The sequence below is a fragment of the Daucus carota genome, chromosome 3 (assembly GCF_001625215.2).
Source record: "Daucus carota subsp. sativus chromosome 3, DH1 v3.0, whole genome shotgun sequence".
NCBI classification, from domain to species: Eukaryota; Viridiplantae; Streptophyta; class Magnoliopsida; order Apiales; family Apiaceae; genus Daucus; species Daucus carota.
In genome coordinates, this window is record NC_030383.2 from 36,461,507 (window position 1) to 36,478,558 (window position 17,052).

Consider the following 17,052-nt stretch of genomic DNA (forward strand, 5'->3'; position numbering starts at 1 on the left):
GTTGTTCCTTCTAAGACCACTCAGGAATTTGTTGTACCTGAGATGGGTCAGACTGCTTCTTCCAGTGGTGACGAAGAGTTCTATACAATGGAAGAGCTTGAACAGTTAGAAGATCAATCTCTATCACTGTTTGCCAAGAAGTTTGGAAACATGAGATTCAGGAAGAACCCCTCCTACAAGTACAAACCTACTGTCAATAGGTTTCAAAAAGGAGGTTACTCATCTTCTACAAGCAAAGGAGGATACAAGACTGGGATGGTGGATAGAAGCAAATTCAAATGCTTCAACTGTGGTGAACCTGGACACTTTGCAACTGAATGCAAACAGCCCAAGGTTCAAGGAAAGAGAAAAGATTCGTACGATGAGCTAAAGCAGAAGTATGATGCATTGGTTAGAAAGCATCAGGGTACTTCTGGAGGTCAAAGCTTCAAGAGCAAATCATATCTAGCAGAAGGGAAAAGCTGGGATGATACAGATAGTGATGAAGAAGAGCAGATTGGGAATGTTGCTTCCATGGCTAATGCTGGATCATCTTCACCTACTCCTGCTGGAAGCTTTCAGGTAGATCTTACATGCCCTAAACTTTTTATACAATTAGGACTTGAAAGAGATGATGCTATTAAAAAGATGAAAGCTGCCAATCTTAAAATTGATACATTAGTCTTAGAAATTCATGCTTATAAGATGAATGAGATGAAAGTATTAAAACCTAAAATAGAACAATTGACTATGGATTTAGGATTACAATGTGCTAAAGTCAAAGTTCTAGAGAAAGGTGAGATTGCTTTAAGACTTCAGCTAGACGAATAGAAAGTGAAATGTAAAGCCTTTAAGGATGCCTCCACGATAGTCAAAGAACTTAATGATAAACAAGAGATCAAGAGAACTGTTGGAATAGGTTTTGACTATAACAAATCTGTAGGTAAGGCTAGTAACATTACTCCTTTTAAGAAGAGTGCTGAGGAGAGAGGGATTCCTTTTGTTTTGAAAGATTCCTCTAAACCTTTGTTTAAAACCTCAGAAGCTGAACCTCTTTTAGAGACTCCTGTTGTCATTAGATATGAACTCAAACAGGAAGACCTTAAATTGAAAGAGAGTAATGAGAAGAGAGATGAGATCCTGACATCACTGAAACCAATCAAAGTGAAAGGCAATGTTAGGTTGTCTAAAGCTGGTTTAGGTGTCAACTCTGAGAGAACTAAGTTCAACAAGCCTAATAATTTTGTGAATAGTAAGAACAAGAACAATAGATGTCATTCTACTGAAAACTTTAAATCTGATAACAAGGTTAGAGTAGAATCTATTGATGTTCCTACTACTATGACTGATACTCCTGTTGTTCCTGCTTTTAATGCATGCCATAAATCTTGTAGTGTTGATAATTGTATGACTTGTGCTTTCAATCTGATGTCTGCTTATTTTAAAAATTTGCATGCTAAAAATGAAAACACATCACCTAGACAACACACAAACAACAAGCATGCTAGATCAAAGACTGCTAGTCCTACTCGTGTTAGGAAGGAGACTTATGTTCCAAAGCCTAAAACTAAGGTTTATAAAGCTGTTGTCAAGGAAGTAAGTTCAGTCAAGTCTGAACCAAGTATCAGTCCAAGAGGCTCTGTTGTTACACCCGATAGAAATCAGTTCTTTAAGTTTGCTGGACCCAATCAAGTGTGGGTCCCAAAGAATGTTTAATCAAGTTGTCTTTTGCAGGGTGCCAGTGGAATTGTTCGTGTTACCTGGGTGCTTGACAGTGGAGCGTCAATGCACATGACTGGCAATAGATCCCTGCTGGAAGACATAAGAGAAGGAGCTGGCCCTACAGTCAGTTTTGCTGATAATAGCAAAGGTCGTACTGTGGGATATGGCAAGTACAAAATAGGAAGGATCATCATAGAAGATATTGCAATAGTTGAAGGACTTCAACATAATCTCCTGAGTGTCAGTCAGTTTTGTGACAAAGGATATAATGTTCATTTTGAAAAGGAGATATGTATCATTAAACATATCAAGGATAAGCGTCCTTCACTATGTGGCATAAGTAAAGGCAATATATTCGTAGCTGATTTGTCTTCAGGACCTGGAAACGAAGTTCACTGTTTCTACGCCAAAGCGTCTGCTGAAGATAGTTGGTTATGGCATAAGAAACTCTCACACCTCAACTTCAAAACCATGAACTCTCTAGTCAAGAGAGATCTAGTGAGAGGTTTGCCTTCCCTGGAATTCTCATCTGATGATCTTTGTGAAGCTTGTCAGAAAGGAAAAGCGAAGAGAGCATCTCATAAAGGCAAAACCATCAATACCATTACAGATCCACTTCATTTGTTGCATATGGATTTGTTTGGCCCCGTGAATGTTGCATCAATTGATGGAGGAAGATATGCCTTAGTCATTGTGGATGACTTCTCGAAATTTACTTGGGTTTACTTTCTGGCTTCTAAAGATGAAACCCCGATGACAGTGATTGATCATATAAAGTCAGTTGAATTAGAAAAAGGCATGCCAGTGAAAGCTGTAAGGTCAGATAATGACACTGAATTCAAGAATCAAACTCTAATCAACTTTTATTCTGAAAAAGGAATTATAAGGCAGTATTCAGCACCAAGGACTCCTCAGCAGAATGGAGTCGTCGAAAGGAAGAATCGTACATTGATTGAAGCTGCAAGGACTATGATTGCTGAATCAAAGCTTCCACTGTATTTTTGGGCTGAAGCTGTGTCTACAGCCTGCTATACCCAGAATAGAACTTTGATCAACAAGGATTATATGAAAACTCCATTTCATTTGTATAAAGACAAGAAACCATATGTCAAACATCTTCATGTCTTTGGAGCCAAGTGTTATGTTCTCAAGGATGGTGAAGAGAACTTGAATAAGTTTGAGCCAAAGGCATCTGAAGCAATTTTTGTTGGTTATACAAATAATGCTTATAGAGTTTTTGTAATTGATACTCTGTCAGTGAAAGTTAGTGTCAATGTAACATTTGATGACACTAAACTACCAAGTTTACAATTTGTTGTTCCATCTGAATCTCTGAAGTTTGACAACTATCCAGATTCTGATTCAGATGATGATGTGCCACCTGAGGTTGCAACAGGTGATGACAACAATGATAATGATCCAGGCAATGGTGGAGGAAATGGCAATAATGCTGGAGATTCCACTGATGCTAGTGGTGGATCATCAAGTCAACCTGGCAACAACTCAGGGGGAGCTGGTGGATCAACTAGTCATACACATCAGCTTAATGATAATACAGCTGAATCATCAAGGACACAACTTCCAAGGGAAAGGATTTGGAGCAGAGATCATCCCTTTGATCTGATTATTGGTGATCCTGATGTTGGTGTAAGGACTAGAAGTGCTACGACAAATGAATGTCTATTCTCTAGTTTTCTTTCACAATTAGAACCAAAGAAAATAGATGAAGCACTTGCTGATCCTGATTGGGTTCTTGCCATGCAAGAAGAACTTAATCAATTTGAGAGACAAGAAGTCTGGGCCCTGGTTCCAAGACCAAAAGGGAAGTCTACAATTGGAGCTAGATGGGTCTTCCGTAACAAGTTAGATAGTGATGGCATTGTTGTAAGAAACAAAGCCAGACTGGTTGCAAAAGGTTATTCTCAAGAAGAAGGAATTGACTACGATGAAACCTATGCTCCAGTTGCTCGTCTTGAAGCCATCAGAATATTTCTTGCATTTGCTGCACACTCCAACTTCAAGGTTTATCAGATGGATGTGAAAAGTGCATTTCTGAACGGAAAGCTAGAAGAAGAAGTATATCTGGAACAACCCCCTGGCTTTGAAAATCCAGAGTTTGCTGATTTTGTGTACTTCTTATTCAAAGCTGTCTATGGGCTCAAGCAGTCACCAAGGACATGGTATGACACTCTCACTGAATTTTTAATTGAAAACAAATTCACTAGAGGTGTCATAGACAAAACTCTCTTTTACAAATTGCATGATAATGATATGATATTTGTTCAAATATATGTTGATGACATTATATTTGGTTCTACTAATGATAACTTGTGCAAGAGGTTTGCTAAGTTGATGCAGAGTAATTATGAGATGAGTATGATGGGTGAATTGTCCTAATTTCTTGGTCTTCAAGTAAGCCAAAAGGAATATTCATTTGCCAATCCAAATATGTCAGAGATCTTCTGCGAAAGTACAATCTAGAAGACTCTTCTCCGGCAAAGACACCCATGGCCACTGCCACAAAGCTTGACCAGGATAAATCTGGTAAGAAAGTTGAGATCACAAGCTATCGAGGTATGATTGGCTCTTTACTTTATCTTACTGCAAGTAGACCAGATATCATGTTTGCAACATGTTTGTGTGCTAGGTTTCAGGCTGATCCTAAAGAATCACATCTTATAGCCGTCAAAAGAATCTTTAGATATCTTAAGGGTACACCTGGGTTAGGTATTTGGTACCCTAAGAATACTGGTTTTGACTTAACCGGCTATACAGATTCTGATTATGCAGGTTGCAGGATTGATCGAAAGAGTACGTCTGGAAGTTGTCAATTTCTAGGACGTCGGTTGGTTTCCTGGTACAGCAAGAAGCAACACTCTGTGTCCACTTCTACTGCTGAAGCTGAGTACATAGCTGCTGGCAGTTGCTGTGCTCAGATTCTCTGGATCAGAAACCAATTAAATAATTATGGTATTTCTGTCGACAAAATTCCAATATTTTGTGACAACACCAGTGCCATAGCCATTTCAAACAATCCAGTGCAACACTCCAGAACCAAGCACATAGATATCAGGTATCATTTCATTCGAGAACATGTCATGAATGGTACTGTGGTGTTACATTTCGTACCCACAGCTGATCAAATTGCTGACATCTTCACTAAACCACTTGATGAATCCACTTTCTCTAAGTTGGTTTGTGAGCTAGGGATGTTAAATATGCCATGATTCTCTTTGTATATATTATATATTTGTTCTATATATTATTATATATTTTTGTGAATTTTCTGTGTAATTATATATATATTATTAGATTTTATATAATTGTTTGTAAATTATCTGATAATTTTCAATATAAATATGCATGTACATATATGTCTCTGTAATTTCCTAAGTGCTGCACACTCCCCTGTATTATTTTTCAAGCATTTAGATAATTATTTGTGCCTATTTTGTATTTTTCAAAATTAATTAAGCATAAATATTAGTTTTTAAGTTAATTCATTTTTATGAATTAAAGTTAAATTCATAAATATTTATATTTAATTAAAGTTGAATTTTACAAAATATATGTGTAATATATTATATATTATTTGTATTAGGTTTTTGATTTTATGTGTAAAAGGTTTTATTTCAAAAGAAAATCAAAAATCATAATATTTATATATATATTTCTGTTTTTAATATTATTAAACTCGGTATGACAATCTCTAGTATTGTCATACCAAGTCTGTTTGGCTGGTTTAATTCTCGGTATGACAATTGGTAATTGTCATATTAAGGTCATGTAGCGTGTCTCATATACATTATATCAATTCTCGGTATGACAATCTCTTATATTGTCATACCGAGCACTTCTCACGTCTGTTGAAACCTCGGTATGACAATCGAAGCAATTGTCATACCGACGTTTAAAACCAGTATGACATAGCCTTCTTTTGTCATACCGAATTTTAAAATCCCGTATGACATAAGTTTGTATTGTCATACTGTCCTCTTCATCTTCATCATTCATACACACACACTCCATCGTTTTCTTGCTCTCGGTTTTCAAGTTTTAACCTCAAAACTTGCTGGTTTCGATTTACAAGTGTAAAAACTTGCTGGTTACTCACTTAAATCACGATTTAAGTCGAATTGCTGCCGGATTTTTGAGTTTTTTAAACCCACTTCGACCGAGTCACTGAGTTCGACCGAGTTGCCCCGTTTCTGACCGAGTTTGATCGAGTTAGTGCCGATTCCGTGACCCTGTGACCGTGTATTATCAGTATAGATCGATTTGCACTTGTTTGGATTCGACTGATTTTGAAACCCTAACTACTGAGTTCGAATTTTGAGGGTTTTTAGTAAAGTTAAGGGCTCGTTTGGCTAAATGAAGATTTTGGGACTTTGTTGGATTTTGTGATTTGAAATTGACCATTTACAATTTAATTAATTTTTAATTCGAGTTTCTTCATTTAATTCGAATTATTAATTAATTAGTTAATTGTTATTTAATTATTAATTGAAATTTGCGAGATATTTGAGAATTAACATTTTATTTGAAAAATTCTCGCTTAATTCAATTCTCAATTATAAAAATGGCTGGTCAATTTGTGATCGGGGAGACGAACTATAATGGATATTTAGACCCTGATATTAGTTTAGTGAGATTCAGACCCTGGGTGAGATTCCTCAACAGTCAAAGCTTAGTCAGCACGGCGATCACTGCAGCTGCTGATTTGCAGATTAGACCACTACAGGACTTTTACTCCTCTGCCATCAATACCACACTGCTAGAAAGCTTCGGGGTCTCGGGAAATATTGCTGGTGGACAAAGTATCACTATATATGTGGATGATGTAAATAGGATTCTTGGATTTCCACGCAACAACTTTGCTGAGATTCCTACAGATGCTGAGATTGTCCAGTTCTTTCAGACCATTCACTATCAAGGAGAGATTCATTTACCGAGAATGCTGAAAGGGAATCTTAAACCTGAGTGGGACTTGTTCTTCGATACGCTGGCGAAAGTCTTTTCACCTACCACTCGAAGTAACTACAACATCATATCTTCCCTTCTTCAGATCATTGGATTCTGCATCGTTTACAATCGACCAATCAACTTTGGAAAGTTGCTTCTTCAGTCGATTCTAAAGAAGTTGGGACCACTCAGCAGCCGATCAGTTGCACAGAATGCCAAAGTAGTATGCTTTTTCCCTCGGTTCTTAATGCTCTTTCTGAATGATAAGATGACAGACGCGGAGAAGAACTCATATTTCAATTCTCCAATTGCACCAACTTCGCGTGTCTGTACAAAACTGATGAAATCTCTGACCAACAAGAGAAAACATGAAAATGTTCTCCTTGTCGTAACTCCATACTTGTTGGAACAGTTCAATGCTCAACCTCAACTGCATCAGTTTCAAGTGGCTCAAGAACAAGAACAGCAACAGCAACAACCTCAACCACAACCAGAACACCAACAACCTCAACAACTTGAACAACATCAATCTCCACATCAATCACCATACCAATCACCACACCATTCACCTCTACATCATTCTCTATCAGTTGAAGACTAACGTCAGGAATACAACTTCTTCGAAACTCAACCGTCTTCATCTGAACCACTACCACAACAACAACACACCCACTTTTTACCTCAAACACAATCAACCTCTCAACCACTACTGATGTGCTAGAAAAGAGATTTTAAAAATAATCGCAAGCGCACGATCACCGTTTTAAAATTTAAGATTCGTCCACAGAGATTAAATTAATTTTCGAAACCTTAATCTTTAATCTAGGCGGAATAGAACAATTTTTAGTGTGAAGGGGGTATATTTAAACAAAAGAAAAAAAACTAATTATTTTATTAATATAAAATTTAATGTAGAATCTAATCTAATTAACCTTAGTTACCAAGATTAATTATAACAAAATATGGTTAAACTAACTAGCAGAACATTGAAATGGCTGGCCACATGTAGGGCTGTCAAAAAAATCCGAAAAATCCGATATCCGTCCGTAAAATCCGTTACCGTATCCGGGAAAAAGCGGATATAATCCGTATCCGAAAAAAAACGGATATTATCCGTATTCGAATCCGGAGATTGCGGATACGGATATGGATATAGGCGAATCCGTATCCGAAAATATCCGTATCCGAAAATATTTAAATAAATAAATAAATATTAATATTTATATATATATATACACACACACAATATTTCCTATATAAATTTATTATGTATTTATATATTTTTTATTTTCTAATATAAATTTTGAACAAGAATTACAAATATTTTAGAATAAAAAAACATTAAATTTAAAAACAAAACAAAAAAAAGGCAATAATGAAATGGTCACCACGCATGTGAAGAACAAAAGAATTAAAAAAGTAAAAGAACCAGTAGTCCAGTACCCAGGATACTACCTCGCGCCTCAAAACCTAATCGACCTTCTAACAAAATCTAATCGCGCCGCGCCTCTTCTAACCCTAAACCTAAAAGCAAAATCCGAATCTCCTAATCAGCATCTGATTTCCGAATCTGGCTTTCGAATTTGTCTTCGACTAGGTCCTCGACTAGTTCTTATAAGGTAATTGATTTATGTATTTTCCGAAACTGATTTGATTCTTGTTTCTTAATCTACGAAACAATGATTTGTGATTTCTTTGTTTCTTTGGTTGTAGATTTGATTTAACAATCGTGCTTTCAATTCATCCAATTGTTGAATAATGGAACAAGGTATCTCTTATTCTACTTTTTCATTTATATTATTGTTGTTCTCTAGAGTTTATATTATTCTACAATGATTTGTGGCCCACATGAAGTTAACCAATATATAAAATACTAAATTCTATTTAGAGCTACAGACTTAAACCACCATTTGTAAATTAAGTAATTGCTGCGACTAGCTAAAACAGTTTGAAAACAACTTTATATTACCAACAAAAATCAACACCTCGGCTGGCCAGAAACAAACAGCAGAGCAAACTCATCCAAAACAAACCAACACACTTAAAACTAATTGCAGGGGACTGACTCGGAAACAGGGGACAAACGTCGAACCAACACCCAGACTCATGTGCAGACTCGGCGAATCAACTATCGAATTCAGACAAACTCACACGCAGCTTTTTTTACAATCGACTCGGTGACTCGAACTAGCAAAAGAAAATAAAAACGCAGCAGAGGAACAAACAACGAAAACAGAACAGAAACTAAACTAAACTAAACTAAGCAACAAACCATGGCAGAATATCGACTACACTGCAGCAAAACGAAGCAATGAACAGCCAAGAACTCGAACAAAAACTCAACACAAGACCCAGAAACTCAGCTGAAATTAAACAAAGAACAGAGCTTCGAAACTCAAAACTATGACTCGGACGACAAACAACAGTGAACTCAGCGAAAGCAAAGCAGAAACTCAGTTACGGGGGACTAAACAAAGCAAGACTCGGGAATGACTCGGACAAAACCCAAATTTCAGCAACTCGGTGGAAGAGGAAGAAAACGCAGACTCGGTGATTCAGTACTGGCAACAAAGACAACTCGACAGAACTCTAAACTAAAGTATAGAAAACCCAGAAGAACGCAGCTTAAACAAAACCCAACAGAACAGAACTAAACTCAGTAAAAGGACTACAACTCAGACTCATTTACTCTACTGAAAACGCGGCAACGACGAACTCGGCGAAAAACAGAACTCAGTAACTCAGCTACTAACTCGACGGAAGAACTTGGTTAAAAAAAAACACAACTCGAAATCTATAACAACTACAAACCCAGCAAAGAGACGAAAACGCAGCAGTACAAAAGATGAAACTCGCAGCTAACGGAATAAAAGAAAGAAGAAACAGTAGGCGCGTGCATAGTTAGTAAACTGCAATCGAAAAGGATTTTTAGCTTAGTGTGTTTTCGACTAGAAAACAGGGGAGAGCAATTTGTGATTAAAAACAAAGAAAACTGCTTATCGTTTAAATTAAAAATCAACTGCCGAATTAATATATTGTAGCCTTGATTTCTAACAAGTCAAACCCCCACACAAATCATTTTTTGTGCTAGAGTTTTAATTACTTCCAAAATTTAAATCTAAACATAAAGAGAGCTATCAAAGATGGCCCCTTCCAATCTACAAACAATTTTGATTTTTTTTGTAGTTAGAGGAAGATTTCATAGCCAAAGGAAACATAAAGAACAAGAATGTAAGAACCAAAGATAAAACTTTGCATTAAAATATTAAAGTGTTTACAAAATATGAAGAGAGCATACAAATTAAAACTAGATCTAGACTATAAAAGAGAGGCTACTAAAAAGAGAAAATCCTAGGTTCGTTGAAACATGATGGGGATGTGTGTATTTATAGGGGGAAATTAGGGTAGAGGGGGGGGTGTAGGTGTCCCATCTAGATGCTTCCCATGAGAATATTCCCCTATGATCCTTTTCTTACATCTTTTTCTTCTTTTTGCTTTATATTTTTATTTCTTCAAGCTTTTGCAATTTTCCTAAAAAAAGACAAATAAACAAATAAATAAGTGAGAACAAGCAATAATTAGGCATTTAAAATATATAAAAATATGCACTCATCAAACTTCCCTATACCTATATTTTGCTCGTCCTCGAGTAAAATCAAAAGAAAAGAAAATAAACTAAGAAAACTAGATGCGATTCCTAGGCTCCTTTTCGTAGGCGTGACGGGTGATTTTAGGTTCACCAACCCGTTAAACTCGTAGACGATCTCTACAAGAGGAGTTTCGTCTCCTAAGGGTTTACAGAAGATATACCCATAAAATCTGTGAGACATTCTAGCAAGTGTCTACTCGGCTCTACTCTAATTTCGTTGGTGTTAACAAAAAGCGTTTTTAAGGAAAATATGACTTAAAGACTCATCTACTAATAATCAAGATACAGTCGTCTCTAATCTACTTGAATTGACACAAAAATTTACTAGAAATCCAAGGAGTGTAAGTAATTTAAGGCCTTTGATGGATCCTAATTGTCTAAGAACACTTTCTCTTTTTCAACCAATTTTGAACTGATCCAATCTCTATCGAAACAAATATCTAGCCAAACTTCACAAACTCTTATTCTTCTCTTTTTTTTTTCTCTCTCTTTTTTTTTTCTTTTTTTTTTCATTCGCAAATGTATGATTCGACATTGTTTCAACATGTGGGTTCTCTCTCAGGTATCGAATAATATCACTAGACAATCTCTCCATCAAAGGTCTTGTGCAAATGTGTGTGCCATCTTGGAATTACGAGTACAAATCGGTCGATACAAGCTTCAAAAAGACAACCTTACTCAACTATGTTCAAATTATCTAAAAGACAGTACATATATATACTTTTCGAAAACATGCTAAACACCAACTACTACTAAAGTTCAAGTGAGGGAAAGACAACTTAGCTAAAACATCTCTATTTTTGGAATTTTCTACTTTTTCAATTTTTTTTAGGGTTTTCATTTTTTAGAATTACACTAAAGCCCTCCCCATACCTAAATCATGCATTGTCCTCAATGTATGCAAAAAAGAGAATTGAAATGAGAGAGTAAAGAGAAAAAAGAGAACATGATGGGGATGTGTGTATTTATAGGGGGAAATTAGGGTAGAGGGGGGGTGTAGGTGTCCCATCTAGATGCTTCCCATGAGAATATTCCCCTATGATCCTTTTCTTACATCTTTTTCTTCTTTTTGCTTTATATTTTTATTTCTTCAAGCTTTTGCAATTTTCCTAAAAAAAGACAAATAAACAAATAAATAAGTGAGAACAAGCAATAATTAGGCATTTAAAATATATAAAAATATGCACTCATCAACTACCTGCCGACTCAACTTCAAATCCAGAGTTGCAGTCCTTTAGACAGGACCTACAGGTAGCTCAGGTACTTTCTGACTTCTCTTCTAACATTAATATCGATATGTCAGATTATGTTTGTGACCTTGATTTTGTTTTCCAGACTACCAGCAATGAACCTGACAACACACAGGTTCATATCCCAGCTGATGACCTTGTTCAATCTACTCCTTCTTCTGCAAACACAACAATCATCACTACTACTCAACCTATTCGTAAGATTGCCAGGAAGAGGAGTACAAGCAGTTTGTCGAGTCAACCCGCAGCTCTGTCTTCCATAAAGAAGCCAAGGTTGGAAGCCCTGGAGACATCTGCAGCCTCATCCTTGCCTTCCCAACAAGGCTTGGACATGGAACAGGCACTAAAACAGTCTCTGGATTCATTCTCTCCACAGAATGAAGCCATTGAAATTGACCGTCCTGCCACGGTACCCTGTACAGAGTCAAGCACTGCGCTAGCACTCACGCTAGTGCAAGACCAAACAGATACACAGGTTACTATGTTTACTGATTGCACAGTTTTTCAAAATCAAGTTAATATGTATGAAAACTATTCTGATCGCACTTTCTTTTATGATCAGGAGGTACTTGGCAGCGTGCAAGTAGATCTGCCCTCACAGGCATCCGGAGGACATTTTGTTCCTCCACTACCTTTGAACCCATCTCAGGGGACATTGGTAGTTTATACAGGTTCAGCTGGAAGAGTGCAATCAATGAATGAAGAAAGGCAAACACCGAGTGATACACATGCACGTGAGGCTAGTGAAACAGCTATGAGTGTACGTGAGGTGAGTGCACACACTGACCCAGCTCTGTTTGAGGAACAAATGTCTAAGCTTAGAGCTGAATTAGCCCGGATGATAGCTGAAAATGAGAGGCTAAAGGGTGCACAATTGGTGACCCTAGAGAAGAAAGCTGATGAAAGGCCATCCAGTTCTTGCAGGGATGAGCTTAAAGATGAAATTCATGAGTTGACTGTCGAAATGAGATCTAATCATGCTCTATATATGGCCAAGTTTGATGATATCGACAGTAAACTGGATCAACTCCTCTGGAACTCAAAGTCAGATGCTGATACCTCCAGAGAGGATCCCTCAACTAAGGGTGAGAATAGAAGAGATAGAGGGAATGGAGACAAAGGTGACAGGGATGATAGAGGCAATAGCTCAAATCAAAGCAACAAGGATAATACAACTTCTGGATCTGCCCCTGACAAAGAAACTCATAAGTCTAAAGGCAAAGAACCGTTACATCAGTCCGACAATGTTTTCAATTCTGACAGTTATGATGACTATCCACAGGATATGGATGATGATGACATCTTCGATGCTACCTATCGTCAAGCAGAAGAAGAAGAAGGTAAATTTGATGAGGGTTATTTGTTTCAGGATGAAGAACCTGTTGACCTAGAACATGAGGAGAATGTCCGGAAGTTCAAAGCTGAAAATGAAGCTAGGAAGCGTAAGCTTCGTGATTTCCAAAAACTTCTAGAGGACAAGTTGATCACAGAAGAACAAATCAAGATCGAGAAACAGAAAATCTATGATGCTGCAATCAAGCAGAAGAATCTTGATATTAGGAGGAAAAAAGGAAAAAGCTGGGACATTGCAAGAAGAATCTTTAAAGGACCACAAAGGGAGCCTTTCGACGACAAAAAGTTCTTATCTCTGATCTATGATCTTAGAGAGGTAAACCCTGACGAGGATGTCTTTATGCATGCCTTTGCTTTGGAATTAAATTATGTGACTGTGGGAGTCAACAATTTGCTAGAGCAATGGGAGCTAATTGTCTATACACAGAGAAATGGTTCTTTCAGACTATCTGTCGAATCTCTGAAATCATTCTCTGTATCCGAGCTCTGGGTGCTTCGAAACAAGGTTAGGCGAAGCTCCAACCTGAATGAACTCCTTCGTGACAAACTACTGGAACAAGCTGTATTCAACAGTCCTCAGGTTGTCAGGAATCCTTACTGTGTTAAGTTCGTTCACAAGGAGATCTTCAGCACTGTCTATCTCAACGAAGAAGCCTTGCCAAAGTATCCAGCTAAACAACTTGCTCTTGCCTCCACTCTTTTAAGACCCAAGGGCTTTGCTTCTAAAGCTAAGTCTGATGCTGATGATGTGATTCTTGCTCATTGCACTCGAAAGAATGTTGCTCAGTACTTTCGAAGGATGAAAAATGTTACAAAATCTCAGCCATCAGACTTTCGCGAAGACCCTATGGATTTGGAAGTGCTACATCAACTGGCTCTGGCACGGGAACGTAAGAAGCGTGGTCAGTCCACTACATCAGAAGTGCCAACCAGAGAAGAACCATCAACTCCTGTCCTTCACAGTTCAGATATCGAAGAAGGAGAAGTTGATCTTTAGATTTGATAAGGAATTTGTAATATATGTTCCGTAAGAACATCCTTATGTAATCTAATGTACTTGTTTGAATTCTGGTGAATGTTTAATGAAATACCAGAAACTTTTTGCTATTTACAATTCATGTTTAATCCTTTGTCTTATCAGTTAGTTGAGTTATCCTCTCGATAATTTGCATGTTATGTTAACAAACAAATAGGGGGAGATTGAAAGGCATATGTTAAGCCTATTTGTATTTAAGAGTATTAACTCAACTCTGATAAGAAAGAAAGTAAATTAGCAAGCTCTATTGAAGGAATCCGTACGAAGAACGTCAAGTGATTTATTAAAATCATATGTCTGAAGAATTTTAGGATGCTGCTGCACACCACTGATAGAAGTTCATTAATATGTTCAAGCCTCAGTGTTCAAATAATATTTTGTAGCACGTCCAGAAGTCCAGAAGATATAAAGTTTTAATACATTATTTATTCAGAAGATTCCAAACTATTTCTACTTATGAAGATGAACTACGAAGACAAAGACTCGATGAACAAGCCACTTCTCAAATGTTTATTTGATAAAGAATATTTGATTCAGCTAGATACAGATGAACCAGACAGTACATTTGTGTGTCAGCTACTCCAATTAAATATTCTGCATCAACAATAGGTGGTCGTTCAATCAAGACAAAGAATCAGATCTTTTAAAGGATGTCAGAAGACCTGCTGCTGAAGACTGTGCTCTGTATAATTATTCTTTTAATTTATTCACATCTCAAAATAATTATATAAGTTATGTAATTTATTTATTAAATTGATTCACACTTGAATTAATTTAATTTATGAATTTATATGATTAATATAATTAAGTGAATAATTATTGAATTAATTATATTAAAGTAAAATCAATTTATATTGATTTTGGGCACGGTATGACAATCATATAGATTGTCATACCGCACCTGGAAGGTTCCATTCATCAGTGGCATGACAATGTTTCAGTTTGTCATACCGTTCCAGGTGGCATGACAATGACTCAGTTTGTCATACCGAATTGAACAAGGCATGACAATCTCCTTGATTGTCATACCGAGTTCAAGTGGTATGACATTACTAGAGATTGTCATACCGTCTCAACACTTAGCCACCAAGTCTTATGTCATATTCAATTGTCATACCAAAAATTGTATAGTATGTCAATGCTTCAGTTTGTCATACTGATTCATTTGTAGCATGACATTAGCTCCTATTGTCATACTGATTTCAATTGAAGCATGACATTAGCTCATATTATCATTCTGATCCTTGTAGCATGGTCATACCAAGTTTGTCATACAAGTTCAAGGTGTTGCCTATAAATATGGCTTCAACCTCTTCATTAGTTCTTGTTCAAAGTATTGTAAAGCTTTCAAGTTGTGCTAAACTTGCTATTCATTAAATCCACAGTTTTCTGTGCTTTGATCACTCGGTTGTTTTAATCACTAAACTAGAATACATCCTGTCGAATTTATTCTACGAACTTTAGTGGACATTAAAACGAACCTTATTAATTATATAACGACTTAAAACATTGTAATATTAATTAATTAAAATCTGATTAACAAGTTAAACTCCGATCAGATTATTCCGCCGCGATTATTTTGTGACGATTGTATTCAACCCCCCCCCCCTTCTACAATCGTATCTGGACCTAACAGTAGGGCACTCTTTTTCCCCCCTTGAGTTTTTTTCCCACGGGGTTTTACTCTTGAGGGGTTTTAACGAGGCCTTTTTTTGTGGGTTATCTCTTCTGACTTGAAAGGCTATGTTATCTAAGTTTCCGGAGTATTTACATACTTTCGGTTAGATGATATACCTTCTTGAATGAAGGAAACTCTGTCCATCCGGATTTTGTAATTTTCAATCTTGGTATAATACAACCGTCTTATGACAAAAAAAAAAATCAATTCTATTATATTTTACTTAACATGAGGGTATTATATATGGGAAACCATAAATACAAGGTTACCAGAGATAGAAGTCAAAAATGTGATTGTACCATCGAGAAAAACCAATTCCACGAGTGTACCATGAAGAATTTCCCATTATTAAAATATCATATAATTTTCTTATTGTTTAGTGACTTTTAATAGTCTAAGTACCATTTTGGGGGTCATAATTGATGGCATGATTGTACCTTTAAGAGGTATTTTGGGGTCATATTTAATGACTAGTATATATTAGTATATTATTATTATTTTATTGATAATTATTTAGATTATTATTCATTGTATCAAATTGCACTTATCGCTTGTTAGCTCTATCTTAATTTTTGTGTATATATAAATCTAAATATCAAATATTTTCATATTATATATATATATAGGGTCTTACTCTGGTACAAACCACCTTAGCGTACAAACTACAAACTAAAATTAAAAAGTCTCTAAATCAAATCGAAATATAGCACATATGGTATGGAAATTGATCGTTGCGAGATGAACAAAAATACAGTGAAGTCGGATTTCAAAAAAAGTTCACCGATTAACGGGAAAATTCAAATTAAAAACGGAGGGGAATCTGCAGATCATGTGTGACGGGGTGTATATTAACTGGTGTGTGGTTGCCCCTGCGGGGCCATTGGATTAGATTCATCCAAGGGCTTATATTGAGTTTGTAGTTTGTACACTAACTTAGTTTGTATTTGAGCACTTCCATATATATATATATATATATATATATATATATATATATATATATATATATGAGTAAGATTCTAAAAAAACCCAAACTATCAAGAAAACCAAGAAACCGTCTTGATCACCGTTGATCTTGTATTCAATACGTATTCTATCTGATAGTATTCTAAATTATGATATTTAATGCTATTAATCAAATCCAGTATGTATGGAATCTTTTTGTAACATGAAATACATTAAATTAATTACATATTAATTCCATATTTAAAGAGATCTTCTGCCAAAATATATGATGCAGTGTTATTACACTTTATTGTTGCTAGTTGTCAAGAAAATTTACATATTCTAAAAGAATCTTCCATGGTTCAAATATAAAAAACAAGTAAATATTTTTTTTACATACATAGCGACGGATTCTATTAAAAATTCAGAATTTCAGATTTACTTGTTAACATGGATTTCAATTTTTTTGTATATTTTAATT